This window comes from Pseudorca crassidens, chromosome 2, assembly GCF_039906515.1.
Source record: "Pseudorca crassidens isolate mPseCra1 chromosome 2, mPseCra1.hap1, whole genome shotgun sequence".
In the NCBI taxonomy this organism is placed as follows: Eukaryota; Metazoa; Chordata; class Mammalia; order Artiodactyla; family Delphinidae; genus Pseudorca; species Pseudorca crassidens.
The window spans coordinates 5,911,659-5,924,851 of record NC_090297.1 but is presented as its reverse complement, the minus strand read 5'-3'; the positions used below and the strand labels follow the sequence as shown (position 1 = coordinate 5,924,851).

At 44.8% G+C, this 13,193-nt stretch overlaps 1 pseudogene; it reads left to right on the top strand.

The window, feature by feature from the left end:
- The first annotated feature begins 2,430 nt into the window (after positions 1-2,430).
- On the top strand, positions 2,431-3,229 carry LOC137209902 (ferritin heavy chain pseudogene; annotated as a pseudogene).
- Positions 3,230-13,193: the final 9,964 nt, after the last annotated feature.

Genomic DNA, 13,193 nt, shown 5'->3' with positions numbered 1-13,193 from the left:
ACAGAACTGCAAAGACTTTGGATTTGAGAATTATCACACACACACGGCTATATTTAAAATAGATAACCAGTGAGGACCTACTGTACAGCACAGGGAACTCTGCTCAATACTGTGTAACAACCTAAGTGGGAAAAGAATTTGAAAAAGAATAGTTACATATATATGTGTAACTGAATCACTTTGCTGTACACCTGAAACTAACACAACATTGTTAACCAACTATACTCCAATATAAAATAAAAATTTAAAAAAAAACATAAAAAACACATATGTTTGGTATATTTAAATAAATAAACATGTGCATACAACAAAAAGATTTGAAAAAGAATAAAACACTTTAAAGTAAAATTAATATGTAACAGGGCTTCCCTGGTGGCGCAGTGGTTGAGAGTCCGCCTGCCGATGCAGGGGACGCGGGTTCGTGCCCCGGTCCGGGAAGATCCCACATGCCGCGGAGCGGCTGGGCCGTGGGCCATGGCCTCTGACCCTGAGCGTCCGGAGCCTGTGCTCCGCAACGGGAGAGGCCACAACAGTGAGAGGCCCGCGTACCGCAAAAAAAAAACCAAAAAAGCAAAAAAACCCAAAACAAACAAAACAAAACAAAAAAATGGAAAAAGAGAGGTCAAGAGATATGAAACATATAACAAAAGGAGGTAAATTACATTATCTGGAAGGAGAGACAAGAGGGAATGAGGAAGAAGCAATATTTGAAAAGATAATGGATGAGAATTTGCCAGAATTGTTGAAACATACCAAGGCTCAAATCCAGAAATTCTAATAAATCCCAGCAGATTAAAAGGAAAGAAGGAAGGAAGGAAGGAAATAAATCCACAAATCATGGATTTGCAGTGCAAAACACCAGAGGAAAGGAAAAGTTTTAGAAGCAGCCAAAGCAGGAGAAAAAAAAAAATCACCTACAAAGGAATAACAATTAGATGACTAAATTCTCAGCTGCAACAATGGGAGTCAGAAGAAAAATGCTAGTTAAAAGAAAACATTGTTGGGGACCTCCCTGGTGGTCTAGTGGTTGAGGCTCCGCACTTCCACTGCAGGGGGCGGGTGTTCGGGGAACTCAGATCCTGCATGCCGTGTGGTGTGGCCAAAAAAAAACCCACTGTTGGGCCAGATTTTTTAAAAAATAATTCTTCTCTATGCTATTCACAAGAGGTGCTTCCAAAACATAAGGACACTAAAAATTTGAAAATATAGAAAAAGGTAAACCACGAAGTAGTGGCCAAGAGAAAGCTGAAATAGCTTATTAAACATCAGACAAGGGCTTCCCTGGTGGCGCAGTGGTTGAGAATCTGCCTGCTAATGCAGGGGACACGGGTTCGAGCCCTGGTCTGGGAGGATCCCAGATGCCGCGGAGCAACTGAGTCCGTGAGCCACAACTTCTGAGCCTGCGCGTCTGGAGCCTGTGCTCCGCAACAAGAGAAGCCGCGATAGTGAGAGGCCCGCGCACCGTGATGAAGAGTGGCCCCCGCCTGCCACAACTAGAGAAAGCCCTCGCACAGAAACGAAGACCCAACATAGCAAAAGTAAATAAATTAATTCATAAACAGAAACAGAAAATTATCCAAAAAAATCAGACAAAATAGACATTAAAGCAAAAAGCAATAAAGAGGACTACTACACAGTGATTTTTTTAAAATCCAGTTTACCAGGAGGAGATAACAATTCTGAACTTATAGGTATCTAATAATATAGCCTCAAGATATACAAAGCAAATATTTACGCATCTATGAGAAGAAACTGACAAAGCCACCATTATGGTGGGAAAGTTGAACACACTTCTCTCAGTAACTGACATATCAAGCATATAAGAAATAGGTACGGACAGAGAAGATGTGACTAGCACAGTTAACACACTTGATGTAATGAATATATAAACATTGCACTCAGCAACTAAAGAATAGAGTTTTTTACTGAAGTAAGTATAGTTGATTTACAATGTTTCAGGTGTACAGCAAAGTTATTAAGAATATATATACTTTTTCAGATTCTTTCCCAAGAAGAGACTTTATTTTTATTTTATTTTTTTTGTCGTACGCGGGCCTCTCACTGTTGTGGCCTCTCCCGTTGCAGAGCACAGGCTCCGGACGCGCAGGCTCAGTAGTTGTGGCTCACGGGCCCAGCCGCTCCGCGGCATGTGGGATCTTCCCGGACCGGGGCACGAACCCGTGTCCCCTGCATCGGCAGGCGGACTCTCAACGACTGCGCCACCAGGGAAGCCCAAGAATAGACATTTTTAAACTAAACTTTTAACTGAATGAGAACATAAATAGAGAAGAGAACACAGATCAAAAATATATGACTCGACAGTCCTCGCGGAGAGTCGCCGCGGTTTCTTGTTTCAACAGTGCTTGGACGGAACCGGGCGCTCGTCCCCCGCTCCGGCCGGCCGCTCAGAGCCAGCCCTCGCCAAAACCTCACGGCGCCCTACGACCGCCCCAAGGTCCCCGCCGCTGTCGTTACAGCGCCGCGCAGCCACCGCCACCGTTTCACCTCAGCCGCCCGCCATGACGACCACGTCCCCCTCGCAGGTGCGCCAGAACTACCACCGGGTCTCGGAGGCTGCCATCAACCACCAGATCAACCTGGAGCTCTACGCCGCCCACGTCTACCTGTCCATGTCGTACTATTTTGACCGCGATGATGTGGCTTTGAAGAACTTTGCCAAATACTTTCTTCACCAATCTTGTGAGGAGAGGGAACAGGCTGAGAAACTGATGAAGCTGCAGAACCAACGGGGTGGCCGAATCTTCCTTTGGGATATCAGGAAGCCAGACCGTGATGACTGGGAGAATGGGCTGAGTGCAATGGAATGTGCGCTACACTTGGCAAAAAGTGTGACTCAGTCACTACTGGAACTGCACCAACTGGCCACTGAGAAAAATGACCCCCATTGGTGTGACTTCATTGAGACTCCTTATCTGAATGAGCGGGTGAAATCCATTAAAGAATTGGGTGACCACGTAACCAACTTGCGCAAGATGGGGGCCCCCGAATCCGGCATGGCACAGTATCTTTTTGACAAGCACACCCTGGGAAATAGTGATAATGAGAGCTAAGCCTTGGGCTGGCTTCCCGTAGCCACAGGGGTGACTTCCCTGGTCACCAAGGCAGTGCATGCATGTTTGGGTTACCTTACCTTTTCTGTAAGTTGTACCAAAATATCTACAAGTCCTTTCCTTAGTACCATTCCTTCAAATAAAGTAATTTGGTACCCCCCCCCCAAAAAATATATATATGACTCAACGATTTCTCACAAAGTGGACACACTGCAGATCCAGGACTTGGATTAAATCAGGAAATGGAACCTTACAGCACCCCAGAACCCCCTTTCTTGCTGCTCTGCCCCACCCCCAGTCACAATCCATGCTATATAGGTAACCATCATCCTGGCTTCTAACACCACAGATTAATTTTGTCCCTTTTTACTTTATATAAATGGAATCATATAGTAGTACTCTTTTGTATCTCTTTGGCTCAATATTATGTTTGTGAGATTTAAGCATGTAGAAATGTCTTCTTTGTTCTTCCATTATATGAATAAACCACAAGATGTTTATCTCTTGTTTCACTGGTGGACGTTTAGATAGTTTCCTCCTCACAGCTAATACAAATGATGCTGAGATGAACATTCTTGGACATGTCTTCTGATGATCATGTGTACACATTTCTGCTGAGTAGGCTGAGCTCAGGTTTAGTTATTATGCAGATACTGCCAAAACATTTCCCCAAATGGTTGTAGCCATTTGTATTCCCACCAGCAGCATATGAGTGTTCCAGATGCTACCCCGTCATCCATGCTCAATATCACCCTACTATCTTCATCTTAGCCATTCTGATGGGCGTGAGAAGACCCATTCTTCTCCATCACACACGAAATATTTACAAAACTGACCCAATGGTAAGGTTCAACAAAATTCAAAAGACTGTTACCCTACAGACCAGGCTCTCTGACCACGTTACAATTAAGTTAGAAATCAATAGCAAAAATATAGCTGGATAAATTGAAAAAAAGATGCAGGCACTCGGAAATAATCAGAACCAAATGCTAACACAAACTGACATCAATATATATATTTAAAAAAAAAGTAGAGCCTTGAATGTTTATATTAGAAAAGAAGAAAATCTCAAAATTAGGGAGCCAAGCATCCAAGTGTAGAGGTTGAAAAGTCTGGAAAGAGTAAGAAATTTCTGAAAAGTAGGGAAAATGTAAAATAGAAAGTATTATCAAAAGTTGATTCTTTGAAAAGACTAATTAAATAGACAAATCCCTTGCATGATTATTAGTCAAAGAAAATGAAAGGAGAAAGCACAAATAATAATAAGAATGAAAAGAGGGACACGATTCCAGGTGGTTGCCAAGATTAAAAACATTCTAAGCGACTATAAACCAGTTTACGCCAATAAATTTGAAAACTTAAGTAATGAAGATAAAGTCCTAGACAAATACAACTTTACCAAAACCATCTCAGGGGCCAAAACCATCTCAGGAAGATAAAAGAACCTGACTAATCCTATTGCCTGCAAAGAATTTGAATGGTGGTTCTTCAAGCAGTTAAACGTAGAGTGACTGAACCCATAGAAAACCCAGTAATTCCATGCTCTAAAATGGTTAATATTATGTTATATGAATTTCAGCTCAGTTAAAACAGAAATCTCACCACAAAGAAAACACTGGGTCTAGATTGATTTAGAGGGAAATTTCATCAAACATTCAAAGAATATAAGTTTAATCCTTCACAAATGATTCTATAGAAAAGAAAAAAATGGGGGTGGGGGGCAGATATTCCCCAGCTCAAATTATGACCTTAGCACAAGCTTGATACCAAAATAGCACAAGCTTGATACCAAAATTGTACAAGAAAGGAAACTTCCAGTTCAACCTTACACGTGAGATGCAAAAAAATCCTAAAATAAATACTTAGCAAACAGAATCTGGTAATGAATAAAAAAGATAAAACATGATGACTAAGTTGGGTTTATCTAGGCATGCAAGAGATTAGTAGATTAGAAAATCTACTAATTTAATTCACCACATTAACAGATCAAAGGACAAAAACCTTTAATGATCTCAACTGCTGTGGGAAAAACATTTAATAAATTTCAACATCCATGCATTACACAAATTTAGCACGCAAAGAATGGAAGTGTATTTCCTTACCTAATAAAGAATATGATGACGGCAGGCAGAATAATGCTCCCACCCACCACCTCCCCTCCCCTAAAGATGTCCCTGTTCTAATCTCCAGAACCTATAGGTTACCATTAATGGCAAAAGAGACTCTGAAGATATGATTAAGGCTCAGGACCTCAAAATGGGAGATAATTTTGGGTTATCCCGGTGGGCCCAAACCAGTCATACAAATCCTTAAAAGTGGAGAAACTTTGCTGGCCGCAGTCAGCCAGAGAGGGCCATGTGACCACAGAAGAACAGTCAGGGAGATGTTGTGCTGCTGGCTTTGAGGATGGAGGACGGGGCCACGAGCCTAGGACTGCAGGGGGCCTCTAGAAGCTGGAAAAGGCAAAGAGATAGATTCTCCTCTAGCGTTTCCGTAAGGAAACACACACCGGCCCACACCTTGATTTTAGCCCAGTGAGACCAGTGTCAGAGGTCTGACATTCAGAACTGTAAGATAATATACTTGTGTTGTTAAACCACTAAAATTGTGGTAATTTGTTACAACAATAGAAACCTAATAACAACATAACAACAACAAAAGAACTCTACAGTAGGGCTTCCCTGGTGGCACAGTGGTTGAGAGTCTGCCTGCAGATGCAGGGGACACGGGTTCGTGCCCCGGTCCGGGAAGATCCCACATGCCGCGGAGCGGCTGGGCCCGTGAGCTATGGCCACTGAGTCTGTGCGTCCGGAGCCTGTGCTCCACAACGGGAGAGGCCACAAAGGTGAGAGGCCCGCGTACCGCAAAAAAAAAAAAAAAAAAAAAAAATCCAGTACCACTTAAGATGGCTATTGTTACCACCTGAATTTAGAATTTTACTAAATTCAGATCCTAACCAGGTTAGAATGGCAAGATAAAGCCAAACATCTAAGGACTGGAAAGAGAGAAATAAATTGTCATGCTTTGCTGATGATGTGAATGTCTACATAAAAAATTCTGTATAATTTATAGCTAATTATTTATAGCTAGTTATATTAGAATAAGAGAGTTTAAAAGCCTGAGTACATGATCAATATATAAAAGTATCTGCATTTCTATATGCCAGCAACAATCTGAAAACATTTTTTCAAAGGTATTTACATATCAGAAGAAAGAAAGACAGAAAGAAAGAAAGGAAAAAAGAGAGAGAAGGAGGGAAAAGAAGAAGGGGGGAGGGGGAAGGGAAGGGAGAAAGATTTAAAGAATCTAACAAAAGATGTGCAAGCTCTTGATAGAGAAATCAGAAAAGTTTATTAAAGGCAGATATTAAAGAAGACACAAAAGGGTAGAGAGTATACTCTGTTCTTAGTTAAGAAGGATCAACATCAGAAAGATGTCAACTTTCCCTAAATTGCTCTACGAATTCAATCAAAAATTGAAAAATCCAAAAATCCCAACGGTATGTTTTGTGAGACGTGATAAGCTGATTCTAACATTTATCTGGAAGAGCCAAGGCTACGAATTGCCAAGGGACTTCTGAAGAAGTTGGGAGAATTACCTCCACCAGGTAAAGAAATTAGCCTGTGTGGTACTGATGCAGACACAGACCAATAGATTGATGAAACAGAATACAGCCCCTAAACAAAGATAAACGCTATGGAAATCTGAGTTAGGACAGAACTAGAATTGCAGATTAGTGGGGAAAAGATGGACCATTCACCAACTGGTGCTGGGACAACTAATTAACCATTTGGAACAAAGAGAAATCAGGTCCATACCTCACACATACAAAAAGTTAATTCCAGATGGTTTAAAGGCTTACAGGTGGAATGCAAAACTGTAAAAAATTCAGTAGACAATACAAGTGGACATCTTTACGATCTTGAGATAGAAAAGAGTTTAGCACAAACTATAAAGACAAACATTGAGATTCTACTATATTAAAATTAAGAATTTCTGTTTATCAGAGATCATAAAGAATGAAAAGGCTACTCAGCCATAAATAAAAGAATGAAATAATGCCATTTGCAGCAACATGGATGGACGTAGAGATCATCACAGCAAGTGAAGTAAGTCAGAGAAAGACAGATATCATATGATTTCACTTATATGTGGAAACTAAAAAATGATACAAATGAATTTATTTACGAAACAGAAATAGACTCACAGGCATAGAAAACAATCTTATGGTTGCCAAAGGGGGAGTTTGAGATGAACAGATACAAACTACTATATATAAAATAGATTGACAATAAGGACCTACTATATAGCGCAGGGAACTATATTCAATATCTTGCAATAACCTATAAAGGAAAAGAATCTGATATATATAACTGAATCACTTTGCTGTATGCCTGAAGCTAACAGAACATTGTAAACCAACTATACTTCATTAAAAAAAAAAAATCTTAAAAAAAACAAGTGAAAAGGCAAGCCACAATCCAGAAGATATTTGCAAAACAAATAAATAACAGGGTTTTTTTTCTTCTTTATTTAAACTAAAATCAAAAGCAGTTCACTCGGGCTTCCCTGGTGGCGCAGTGGTTGAGAGTCCGCCTGCCGATGCAGGGGACACGGGTTCGTGCCCCGGCCCGGGAGGATCCCGCATGCCGCGGAGCGGCTGGGCCCGTGAGCCGTGGCCGCTGAGCCTGCGCATCTAGAGCCCGTGCTCCGCAACGGGAGAGGCCACAACAGTGAAAGGCCCACATACCGCAAAAGAAAAAAAAAAGCAGTTCACTCATTTCTCCCAATTTCTTCTCAAATAAATGATAGTGATTAACATTCAGAATGTATAAAAAATTTCTACAAATCAAAAAGATGAAAACCCAACAGGAAAATGAGCAAAAGAGAGTCACTACACAGAAGAAACCATAAGAAAAATGCTTCCTGAGTTACCAGGAAAATGCAAATTAAAGCCTCAAGGAGATACCATTTCACACCTACCAAACTGGCAATAACTTAAAGAGTTGGACAATAGCTAATGGCGACAGGATATGAAGCAACAGTCGTTCTTATTCACCGCTCGTGGAGAATAAATTCCCAGAACTGTTGGGAAGTGGCTTAGCGCGTCCTAGAGCAAGACTTCTTAACCTGGGGCACGTGGTTAGAGTTCAGGGGGCGTCTGTGTGCTCAAATGGGAAAAAAAAGTATGTCTGTGTTGTCACTAATCTCTAACTGAAACTTGCTATTTCCTTCCATTAGGAACCAAACCTTTGTGTTACTAGTACTGTACCTGTGACGTGTACCAACCAAGAGGATATAGATTTTGTGTATCACATTGAATTTGTTGCAGATATCTCAAAATACCGGTTATGCTCACCAGAACTTCGAAATTATGGTCGTTGTTAGACCAATGGCTAAATATGACCATTTAATGGGAGGAGGACATGTATTGCTTTATCACAAGTTTGTATTTTTAACATTTTGAAAACTATATTCCAATACGATTGGTTTCCCTTGTAATCCAATGTATTTTATGTATTTTAAAATGTTATTCTAAGAAGTCATCCAAGACTTCACTACTGTACCAAAGGGGTCCATGAAACAAAAAAGCAAATACTAAAATAAGTGGTCCTTAACAAAATGTCTACCATGGGGAAACTCTTGCCCATACGCATCAGGAGATACGAGCAAAACCCTGGGAGACTGGAAAGGGCCCAAACGCTCATTAGCAATACAATGGATAAACTGTAGAATGCAGTATAATTACGTTTTTTAAAAAGTGCTTGAAGACTCGGGTGGCACTGAGCTAGATGTCTCATGGGCTAATGACATAGTATTATCCACAGTCCAGAGGCAGTTCACTCTGTCGTAAGTAGGCTGAGCGGCCCGTCATTCTTGGACGATGGAAGGAGAAGCATAATCAAGTATTAAAAAAGAGGGTGAGTTCATTCTTGCTTGCAAACTTGTCCATTATTCTTGCATTGATTCACTGCTTAGGCAAACCAAGGGGATGGTCTAAGGCTCTAAGGCACAACTATCAGTTTCGGCATCATCATCCTTTACCTGCCTCTCACCTGGCAAGTTATCCCTAACAAGATTGCCACCTTATCTCCCTACATCCCCAGGGCTAGTCGTTCAGCAAGGCTAATGGAGAGAGACTGCTTTTTGTGTAACTGACCACACATCACGTTGGGAGCCTGAGGCTCAAGGCAGGTGGGCCCCAAGACCTCCCCACAACAGGCCGGAGTGGGGTAGGGGCTGGAGGGACAAGCCCTCAGGACGCAGGATTTCAGGACTGACACCGGTTACATTCCATGTGTCTTTTAAAACAAAGCACAACTCGCTCTTCAGTAAACTCTGTGAAATATTATTCTCCCCTTGAACAAAGAAACCTTTACGGCATACTCACTTTTGCTTGGCTTTTAAGAAAACCTCTCAAGCAAAGCCGTGACATCGACCGAGGCCCAGCGTCCCGATCCTGGGCGGGATTCCGTCACCGCCAACCCAAGGTCTGTGTCTGCATATGGCTCCTCTGTTACCCACAACTTTTTTCTTTTTTAAGACAATGAACTTTCCACTCTAATGTTATTTTTAATCCAAGGAAAAATCTCCGAGAGCAGGATGAATTCAAAAACAAAACAACAAAAAATAAACTTTTTTAAAGAGAAAACCCGAGAATGTGATCACACGCAGAACTGAAAAAGCAAAATAAAGCAGCTGAGTTGTGAGGCCCAGAGCGGGGATCGCATCTGATCTGACGATGGATAGCAGCTGGCCCAGGACTTGGGGAACCTGAAACAGCCCCTGCGGGCTGCAGGAAGCAAAGATGGTGATGCTGATGGCGATGGTGATAATGATGGTGATGGCAATCCTGCCGCAGCGCCTGGCCTCAAGAGAGGCCTGGCCCTCTGGCCCTGGGTGCCTTGAGGCTGGAGCTGGGGTCTGGGGGGAGGGGCTAGCTCCAGGATCCCACGCTAGGAGCCAGCAGGGTGTGTCCAGCCCAGATACTCCTCAGCCCCTTCCTGTGCACCTCACTGACTCTGACCTCACACGCGAGGGGAGACGCTGTGGCAGGTATGTCAGTGGCCCTGACCCCCTGCTGCTCCTCGGGCACCCAGGTCCCCTGACCAAGGGCAAAGGCAGGAAGTTTTTTTTTTTTTTTTGAAAAAAGCAAAACTATGAGATGATTGCTCAGGAAAATTGAATGTTCTCCTCATTCCTTAGGGAAGCAACAGCCTAGAGTATAGAACACACAACCAGACTCTAAGATGATAGAGTCGGCTGCACTAAAATCATACTTTACGTCTAATGTTTCACAGTTTAAGAAATGTACTTCCCCCCTTCATCGCTGCCTCTGACCTTCGGACAACCCTACAGCACAGGACCGAGAGACGACAATTTTCTCTTCTTTTTACAACAGATGCCAATGGCCACTTTGTCAGGACGTTGGGAGAATTGAGTTGCATGATGTAGCCAGCACGTAGATCTCCGCATGCTGGCAGAGAAAAGGTTCTCTAAGATAACAATCAGTGAAAAAGCAAGGGGAGAACAGTGACATATGTAATGACTCTGTATGCATCCAGTGTGAAAGGTTAGCCACCCAGCTGGATGCTTGGTTCGCCCTGGACCCTCCCTGTTGTACTACTTAGCCCCTGGGAAACAGCCGCCCTAAGCCCCTCCTTCATTTATTCATCAGGCTTTCACCAGATACCAGTCCCAATCACTAACTCTTTGGAAGAGCAGTTTGGCCGTCCCTTCCCTGGGGCAACAGTGACCCCCTGGCCAGCCGAGCCTGGCCACCTCTGCCCAGTGCCGGAAAGCCACTGCCCTGAGCTGCTCACCTGGGCTGGGCTCCGGGTAAGAGAATTGACTTCCAGACCCCATCTCCTCCCTAACTCTGCAAGCGGCCTTGGGCAGACACCGGAGCTCCAGAAGCCACAGCTACTGTCGCAAAGGTGAGAGTGAAGGAAATGATGCCCAAAGTGGGGTGACCCCTGGCTGAGGAGGCCCGTCTAGCTGGATGGGCCACACACTTAAAACTCCAAGTCCAGGTCACTTTGAAATGTAGCCAGCCGCCCCCCTCCTTCAGTTCCCAAGTTCTCTTGGTCGGCACCACTGTCCCGCACCCCCTGCCCCCCTACTTCCTAGAAGGAAGAGAGCAGGTGTGTTTAGCATAGGAAAGAAGCCGGCAGATTGACACGGTGGAGGCTTTTAGATGCTATCGATCTGCCTGAAGCCAGTAATTCTTGACCTGGCCAGAAAAGGTCTAAGGTTTAGATAAAGCAGGTCCTGGAGCCCCAGCCCCAAACACTGTCGGGGCGGGGGTGGGGGTGGGGGCGGGAATCTTCGCTATATCGCCTGGAGTCTGATAAACTGAGTCTCTTAAAAATGCTCCTTCCTTTTTGTCCATCTGGAATCACCTTTCCCTGCCGCCCCAAAGGCACAAAAATTCAAAGAGCTAATCTCTTAAATAGTTCCCTTCCTGCAGATCACTCAAATTCCAGGGAGCTTAATCAGAGGTAGGGGCTGCTGTAAGATACGCCATGACTTGCGAGAGTCTTTTTTTTAAAACCAAATAATTAGTCTGTCTCTCTTTTTCTTTTTTGGCTGCGCAGCATGTGGGATCTCAGTTCCCCGACCAGCGATCGAAACTGCACCCCCTGCAGTGGAAGCGCAGGGTCCTAACCGCCAGGGAAGTCACGCAGGAATTTTTACTGTTCACTCTTAACAATGAATTACTTAAACGTCAGTAAACTGGGACTTTCAAAGTAACAGGTTTTGAGTTTTTCTTTCTTTATTGAAAGTGTATTTTATAGACCTCTTGCATTCATCAATCTGCACTCCAAATTCACCCCTCCTACCCCACGGGCTCCTTCTCCAGCTCAGGACACAATCTCCATTTGACCTTGTGTTCAAGTTGGAAACGTGGGAATGGCCTTCTCACCCACATGGGCGCCCACCTCTGGGGTCCTCCCCCCTGCTCCCCATGGGGTCCCCTCTCAACAGAGAACCTCTGAACCGAGAGAGATCAGGGTCCTCCTCCAGGGCTCCCCATCTAGGTGCCTGCCAGCTAGCTCTCCAACCCCACCCCCAGCCAGCCGCCCTCCACACCCCACTGATCCTGCCGCAGGGCCTTTGCTCTTCCTGTTTCTTCTTCCTGGAATCCTCTTAGCAGTCCTGCCTTACTCAACACCGGATCTCTCCAGGTTTCCCCTCAGGTCCCTTTTCATAGAGGTCTCCTATATACGCCCTGCAGGAAACATCCCCGTCACTGCCCCCTTACCTTGCTTCTCTTCATAGAACGTAGATGTTTTCCAGTCTCTCCCAATCCCACATGTTAGCTCTAAGAGGACAGACTGTGTCTCCCAGTGGCTCTTGCAGCACCAGGAATGGGCTGGGCACAGAGCAGGTCCAGCACAGCCAACGGCTGCTGAAGGGGCAAACCTGACCTTTCCTCAGGTCTCAGCTGAAACCTCACCTCAGAGGCCCCCCACCCCTCATGCAGTCTCCCCTGCTCCCTCCCCGGCATCCTCTTCACACCATCAGTGCTTATTAAACCTGCAATTACGTTTGCATTTTTCATCAGTAGCGTCTGCCCCGCCTTCTGGTTCAGGGGTGGGCACACTGCAGCCCGAGGGTGCAGTCCCCGCTGCTGCCCGGTTTGACAAAGGTTTTGCTGCACGGCCATCCTGCCTGCTTGGTGGAGTGGCTGTGGCTGCTTTTGTGCTACTAGGACAGAGCTGAGCAGTTGTGACAGAGACCTCACAGCCCACACGTCTGAAAGGCCAGGAGGGAGGGAAGGAGGAACAGGAGGGAGGGGGGAAGGAGAGACGGGGGTGGGGTGGGGGGCAAGCGGGGACAGGCAGCAGAGCACACTGGTGGTTCGGCAGTTTTACTCAGTGGCTCAGCCCTCCACCTTCAGGAGCCTGCCCGCCACCTCGTTCCTCTGGGTCCCATCAGTCACTTATAAATAGTGAAACAAAAAAGCCACGGGAATTTGCTGGCTCCTGTTCACAAGTCCAGGCGTCGCCTGCTTGGGGCAGGATCTTGGGTCAAGCACGTTCTGAGCTTTCCGCCTGTCATGCTGGAGTCACGTTCGGCCAGGCCTTTTTCCTCCAGGCTCACTGCCGGCCCTCCTGA